Source organism: Parus major, chromosome 4 (assembly GCF_001522545.3).
Source record: "Parus major isolate Abel chromosome 4, Parus_major1.1, whole genome shotgun sequence".
Classification (NCBI taxonomy): Eukaryota; Metazoa; Chordata; class Aves; order Passeriformes; family Paridae; genus Parus; species Parus major.
Genome location: NC_031771.1, coordinates 1675101 through 1683297, shown reverse-complemented (window position 1 = coordinate 1683297; position 8197 = coordinate 1675101).

Here is an 8197-nt window from a genome sequence, read left to right as displayed (position 1 = left end):
GCACAGCATTCAGACCCTTGGCACAGGGTCTCTGTCAAAGCCAGCAGCTGCCAGCAAGAAGGGAAATCCATGACAGATTTCTCCTTTCCATGTTACATGTGCTGCTCACAATGATACAGAGGAACAGAAAGAGATGCTGAGCTGCAGAGAGCACCAGGAGAGAAGAGCAGGAGCAGTTCTTTTGATGAGGATGTGCTAACAGCAGAGCCTTACACACCCTATCCAGACCAGGCAGTGCAGGTCCCTTCATGTACACCCTTTCCACCATGGGTTTTCAGGAACAGCCCTGTGCTGCACAGTCTGAACATGGGAAGGCTTTGCCATTTCTTTATGGCAGGTGCTACACTATTTTCTGGACCAGTTGGATCCAAAACATGGATTTCAGGGAAGCAAAAGCAGCCTGACCTGTGTTACCTGGTCACCAACCTCTGCCAGCTGCTGGTCTCCTGCAAGCTCAAGAACTGCCAAACTCTCTTCCTTTGTGTCAAGTTTTTCCTAGAATTTCTTTTCAACAAAGGGTTCAGCAGTGCATACAAGCCTAAGAGATATTTCTTTTTGTGAATACTTTACCAGAACGATTGGGTGAGGGCCCCTGTACCACCTGCAGTCGTGGCATTTGCCATTGTCCCATTGCAGGGTTCCTTCCCTTAGCCCCTGAAAGACCTGGAGGAGGATGAGGACCTTTTCTCCTGCTCCTCACGAGTTCCCAAGTGCTCAGCAAGCAGCATCTCCTTTAAATAGAACTCTGACTGGGTTACCCGGTCAGCTTTGTGCATTTATGTGCGGATGGACAGCAGCAACAGGACAGCTGCCATCAGACAAGAGCAGAGCCCCTGTGGAGGGCCAGGTTTGCACTCTGCTCCTAAAGCCAAACTCTGCTGTGGACAGAGAAGTGCACTAGGTTGCTGATTTGCTCACTGCCCCTCTCAGCTGCCCCCGGAGGTGTGACTGCTGTGCCACGTGTACCTCACACCCGCACGGCACCGCTGTGCACGGAACAGCCCCAAAACGCTAAACATTTGTCCCTTTGCACAAATGGCTGTGGGGAGCTGGTTCCTACAGCTCCAGTCCCCATGCTCCCCAGCATGCTGAGCCAGCTAAAGTGACTTTTAAAACCCACAGGCTCTCTCTGTGGTGAATCTGCCACTAGATAGGGTTGTGGTACTTCCAAGCTGCTCTTTGCTAATTTTTTAGCTCCATTGTGCAAGCTCTGGGTTTTACTGAACATATCCAGCTCCTTTTCTCCATTAAGCAGGTGCTAGAACATGACACTTATTTGAAATGACATTTCAGAAACAAGATCTGGGTCTGAACAAGCTTGTGATCATGTCCTGTCACTTCTATAAGAAACCAGTAACCTTATGACACTGTTCTTGATAAAGGACATCCTACAGGGAGCAAATGGTGATGCAATGGCCTTGCAACGGCATCAGCTGAGGCTGATGTGAAGGTCAGGCCAAGGCCAAAAATACCATTGGTGCAGTGTTGTGCCTTGAGGCTGCAAATGTCACTGCTGGGCGAGGAGGGGACAGTCAGGGGTCATTAATGCTGCTGGCAGGCAGCAGGTGTTGGACCAGAAGCAGAGTGACAGACCCCAGGGCAGACAGCCCACTGGATTGCAGGGAAATCCTAGTGCCAGGCCAGAAGGGACTGGTGCCTTCTTCCTTGTGAAGAAACGTGCTCCAGGGTTGGTGTTACACAGCGGCCTCACTGGGACAGCAAGTGACAGATGAGCTCAGCAGCAAGGAAAATGAATTGGCCCTGATCACTGGTGAGACCCGAGGCAGAGCACAGCTGGGACCCCCCAGCCGTGTCAGCAGGTGCAGCCCCTGCAGCCAGATCCTATCTCTGTGCAGGCTACGTGACAGACAGGGCAGGGACGTGCTGCCCAGCTCCCAGCGCTGGCACGGAGCACACAGCTCCCAGCTCCCAGCCCCTCCTGCAGGAATGAGCCCAAGCTGGCTCCTCTCTTGCTGCACCTCCTCTCAGACAAGGGCACAACAGCCTGGCCTTTAGGCAGGTCCCTGGCAGCATCTCCAAATGTCCATGAAAACGAGCAGGGCAGCACGGGTGTGTGCCTGGCTCTCCGCTCCCTGCATCCAGGGGATGCGTGATGGCATCTGAGACTACACCAGAGGACTACACTCCACAGAGTGAGAAGGCTCTCATCTGAGTTCCACCACCAAAGAGGGATTCCCAGAGCTTCCCTGACAGCTCCCCAGTTGTCAGGTGCAGCAGGGCTGAAGACAAGGCAGGAAATTCTAAAGACCCCATCTTATAGCAGGGAGCCATGTGGTGAGCATCCACAACAGGAAACCTGCTTGCTCTTGGGCTTCTTGCCTCTACACTGGAGCCATGCTGGGGCCAAAGATAGAGCTGGTGCTTATGCCCTTCTCCACCACGCTGGTTTCCAACAAAATAGGATCCAGCTCTTGGAAGCACATAAGTCTAAGGAGAAGCTTTGTCAGCCCTTGCGTGACTCTAAATTTGTTCCTCAATCTCCCAAGTCACCTGCTCCTCCTCTGCACACACATTTCTTGTCTGTACCTTGACGTACTTCTCTGGATGTCACCTGAAACACCTCACTCATTCTGTATCATTAGTCCAAGTTTCAGCCTGCCCTGTCTGTTCCTACACTCCCCAGAACAAAGGGTTTACACAGCTGCTATTTGCAGCTTAAGACACAAAGTAGGTGCACAGTGGGGCCAGGCTGCTGCCTGCTCAACTTCTCTGACTCCACAGGTTCCTTCTCCGGGGAGTGTTCACACCTCTAAACCCATCACACATCCAGACATGGAACTGGGTAAAGAGCTCATCCCCCAGACAGACAGATGCTTCAAAGGCAAAGGAGAAATGGTGTTTCCACATTTATCAGGGGAGTCCTGGCATGCAGAGCTTTAAGCTGATTGACACAAGCTTTCCTGACCCTCCAGTGGGGACAGATTCTCACACCCAGGCTAAACTGAGAGCAGGCCAGCAGGTTTGCCCCAGGCTGTATTATTCTCCCAGTGGCTCGGGACACGTGTGCAGCTGGGAGGGAGAAAGCTGTCAGGGTGATTATTTAGCCCTTGTTTATCCCCTGGCAGGGTTCTGTATCCATCACGGCCTGCCACAGCGATCTGGGAACGTTTTGCTGCCAGGGGTCCTGGCGCTTGCCAAGCTCCAGTGTGGCCACCAGATGTCACAGTTTACTCACGGATGGAGCAGCCCCAGCAGGCTGCAGGCTGGAATCAAAGCCTCGGGGATGCGGAGGTTACACCAGTGGAATGCTTTCCAAGCTAACTAGATGGCTGCTTTTGGTTTTAAACAGAGCTGTCAGCAAACAGCTATAATATAACTTACTCCCATGCTATCTAATCCTCAAGCTATAACACTTCTAGCAGCTGGCTCAGTGTCACGACATAATTTTATTTAAAACAAGAGAAAAACATTTTCCAAGGTGGCTAAAGCAAAGAAGACCTATTAGGATACCTGGTGATGAGCAAAAGGGCAAAGGCCTTGTGTGGCCTGTCACAGCCACAAACCAGCACAGGAACAGGAGGGGCTACCAAGGATCCAATTTACTGCATGTGCCTGTGGTAGGAGAGAGTTTTGGCCCAAAGCAGCAGGCACGGCATGCCAGGGTGGCAGCAGCAAGATGCTCTCCATGGAGGTTAGTTGTCCCCTGCTCCCTCCCCCTGAGCTGCCCTGGACAGGGCACAAGGGCAGGGGTGGGTGCAGCAGAGGCAGGGACAGAACAGGCTCTAACACAGCACTTTTAAGGGCAACTGCTCCTTTCTCACTAGAAATGAATGAGGTTGTCAGACCTCAGCCTGCCAGATGTACAGGCATATGCCAAAGGTAGAGTGGAAACATGTCACTCACCGCTCCAGGAAATCCGCTTGGATGAGAACAAACTTCCTCTGTTGTTTTTTTTAAAACCTCTTAGACACCTACACACTCACCTTGTCATCAGCTGTCTGCAGCTGATGTTATCTTACACGCTATGTGCTTCACTGGGAACCACGGGGGCAATTCTTGGGCAACTCATACAAGGCTTCTACTCTGAGCACACTCAGCTGCAGGGACCCTGTCACTCAGGGCTCTCGCTGGCAGAGACATTCCCATTCCTGTGAAACTTCTCCTCATTTATGGTTCTGTGAAACAGGCAGCCATGGGGGCTCCATTCATCCTCATTTATGGTTCTGTCAAACAGGCAGCCATGGGGGCTCCATTCATCCTCATTTATGGTCCCTGTCAAACAGGCAGCCATGGGGGCTCCACTTTCCTCATTTATGGTGTGCTCTCCAAGTCCACAGCAGTGTCTGGACTTAGCGTGGCTCCATCAGGTGCCCTTTAGCCCAAGCTGAGAACTGGTTGTGCACTGGTTGCATCATCCCTACAGTCCCTGACCTGGGCACCTAAAGCTGAGTGCCCCTGCCCTGCACACAGAGCGTGTGAGGACCCAGTGCTCGGGGTGAAGTGCTCTGATGTCAGCACTGTGGGACTTGAGACAATTTCCCGGCAAAGTTTCATGTACACTTGAGTCACTCTGCCCTTTGCTCTAGAAATCTCCTGCGTTGACCTCAATAGAAAGCAGAAAAGAACGAGTGAGAAATTTTCCCCCATTTCTGCTTTTACCCTTGCAACGCAGCTTTTACAATGGGGTGGTTATGTGGAAATTTTCTCCAACCTTCAGCTCCTGTTTAATGCTCCTGGTGGTGCTCCCAGCTCCTCATCAGAGGAGCAGACTTGTGATTCAGCAGGTAACATGACTGCCTTATTCCCTGTTGCTTGGGAATGCCACAGGTCCTTAGCCAAAATATTTGCTTCTCATGTACTCACTGTTTAACCTGTCTACAAATACCTGTCACTTGCAGATTTTTTTAGGGCTTTTTTCTGTATTTCCCTGAAGAATGTCCCAGGTGAAGTGTCAGGATATCCTAACAGGATGGACAATGTAGCACATCTGTCCATCTCTGAGAAGATGACAGGATTGACAGCAGCTTTTTCCCAAAGCCCCTCCTATGCCAGCAGTGGAAAGCAGCACTGCTCTCCCTGGAGGATGCTGCCAAAGGCGTGTTTCCTGCTGTTTCCAGGTGCCTGCTGTGCCTGACATTCACCAGTGTGTGTGTGTGTGTGTGTGTGAGCTGGAGCCCTGCAGCTGCCTCAGCTGTCTGCTCACATCTGGTGCCTGTGACCTGGACCTGCGAGAGGAGCCCACCCTCAGCTTCTCCCTGCATCTCTCTGCTTTTCCAGCCACATTTCCAGGAGTGTGTGTGTATGTCTTGCACCTATCTAGGCCCCCACAGAATGCCCCAAGTCCCAGGCTCCTCAGGAAAGAAAGAGCAATGGAAATCCCCATTTCAGATGGCTTCTATCTCAAAAGGTGTCAGACCTGGAGACCAAGGGGCAAAGTACACTCTAGAGGAATGCACAGCTCTGCATAGCCCGCTGGCAGATGAACAGAGAGAACCTGGAAGTCGTGCTTCCGTGTTGCTCCCTTTCTATTTGCTTTCCCTTTCTATACTCTCGAGGTAATTTTTGGCAAAACAAAAGCGAGCAAGCCCTCTGGCTTCACAGCAGGCAGAAGGAGGCCCAGACCCAGCTGCCAGGATAGATTCTGCCAGTCGCAGGAGGCTGGCCTCACTCCCCCGGTCATAAAATTAGAAACGAGTTCAGCATGCAGCAGGTGTTAATGGGAGGCACAAAGCAGCTGGCAAACCGCAGGCCTTGGAAAAGGTACAAACCAAACGCAGACAGGAAATCCCCCACCCAGCCAGGAGCTGGAAGCTGTCTACACCTGAAGGAAAAGTAACTGGAAGATTTACTTTAGATCGATTATTTGCAAATGACTGAATGTGCATGACGTGCATTCTTAGTTCTACAGTGGCATTATCGAGTGAGTGAAAAAGCAGCCCTTGCTATCTCCTGTGACCGGTTTCCTCTGAAGAGGAGGTTCTCTACACACTGGAGACCTGCTCCTGACCTCCTTGAGTCACTTCAGCATGACGCAAGTGTCAAAGGAGCGCTGCTGCCAGCCAGCCTCTCTCTATACAGCTGGGTCACAGTCTGACACAGGGCACTCAGGGCTGGCTGAGGGATGTGCAGAGGGAATTGTCTCCATGAGCTGAAAGGAAGGCTACATTTATTGGTAGAACCAGACCGGGATGCCTCAAGGATTGCTGCTTACATAAAACATGTTTGCTCCCACCTTTACTATTCCTCTACAGAGATCCAAAAGCTGGAAAGATTACAGGGCAACACCTGGAGGTGGGTATTTTACAGATAAGGCAAATATGGACAATACTCCCAAGGAGGAAGCTGGCTGGGACAACAGGCCCATACTTTCCTCCCTGGCATGGAATTTCACCGGGCCTGAATGTCTGCTTGAGCAGCACGCCACTCACTGTGAATAAGGGAAAAGGATGACCCAAGGCCTCTCAGGGAGGCTCTGGCAGTGACAAGCTGTGCTCCTGAAAGGGCTATGAGCTTGTTATCTAATTCTTAGTGTACCTAGGGAGCATATTTACATTGCAAAGTGTTCCTCAATTAGTAAGTATTTTTAAAGCTTTCCAAATAAACTTCAAAGCAGGAACACTTCCTTTTGTTAGGGAAGGGCTGGCTACGAGTGGGAGCTCTGAATGTCACCGTCTAATCACTTCCTTCCTGCCGTCAGGACTCTCCCCACGGCTTGGGGGGTTCTTTGCTTTGCTTCCTACCAGAAAAGCCTCATTAAACACAAGAAGGCTCCGGGGAGAGGGCTCACAATGGGCTGCTCCTCACCTCTCTCCCGGTCAGTGTTACTCCTTGCAGAATGCTTGGCTCCTCGGCAGCCCGGGAGAGCTGTGCTGCCTCTGGGGCAGAGCAGCAAGGAAAGTCACACCTTAGGGAAGGACACCCAGGGGCTCCTGGCCCCGTGCCCACCACATTCCCAATTCCCTTAATTATACAATTAAGTGTAATCCAGAAACATGTGTCTTTTGGAAATATGACTGACCCTTTGAAAGTGACGCACCATGAAGGTGAACTTACAAAAAGCAATAATGCATTGAGAACATTTGGGCATTTTCCTTTTGGCACATAATTGCTTGTTTTGTGACCTAAACCCAGTATTCCTTCCAGTCCTTCATAAGGACTATTTGTAGATGCTTTGATCCTTTCTGCAATCAAGGCAGATCAAGCAGAGGTGACAGAATTCCTGGTGCTGCCACCCTGAGCCATGCCTCTCGTGCCCTGCTCCCGGTAGGAGCCGTGGGCACGCGTTATCAGCTCCATCTATTGCAGCCATGGCAGAGCTCCCTCCCTAGCACACAGGACGCTTGGGAAATGCAGGATACCAGGTGTCATTGGCTCTTGAGGAGGAGCTGAGGGAACTGCACCTCAGCAGTACTTTTCCACTTGCCTTCCCACCCAGGAGCTGCTAACCAGGCCGATGGGCCACAGGTCACATGGAGCTTGGAATCCCTCAGCAGTTCAGTGATGAGTGCTGAGCTATTCTCAGGTATGAGAGGTCTCAGGTGTTCCTTCCTTCCAGAGAGCACCTCCCATTAGCTAGGGAATCATTTGTGTTAATTGTCACTCCAGTCTCTTCTCAATCAGCAGTACTTTGTAACTTTTTTCCATGGTTGGACAGGAACAAAACTCCTGAGCTGTCCATTTCCCACAGAACAGGAATCTCTCACAGTGCAATTGCTTTGTTGCCATAACATCGGTGGGTTTCAATTTGACAATGGTGACAATACTTTTTTTGTCAAAAGGCAGAAACGATGTATTGCATGCAAGAGATGAGACGGTAATAAACCTAATTGTGAAAGCAAATTTCAACACATAGAAATTAATGAAAATTACAGGTATCCTTTGGAGTTAGGATAAGGGAAGGGGAGCAGTGCCTCTGTAAAGGATACTTGAAGGGAAGAAAGAGGGAGAATGCCCCATACAAGAGTATGGTTGGCTGATGAGCAAAAGGCTGCCTGATGAGCAGATGAACCCGGCCTGGGCACCACTGGTGCTCGGGGCTGAGGGTGTCAAGGATGTCTGGAGGCCTGGGACAAGCTGCAGCCTTTTTGGACTCTGACCCACTGGAATGAGCTAGTCAGCTTTTGATCCATTGCAAAAGAAACCTGGTAAAGGCTCTTCTTTAAATTTGTATCATCAGTGCAACAGCAAAACTTCCCACACTGATCTTCAGTTCCTGAAATCTCAGCCTTTCAAAGTC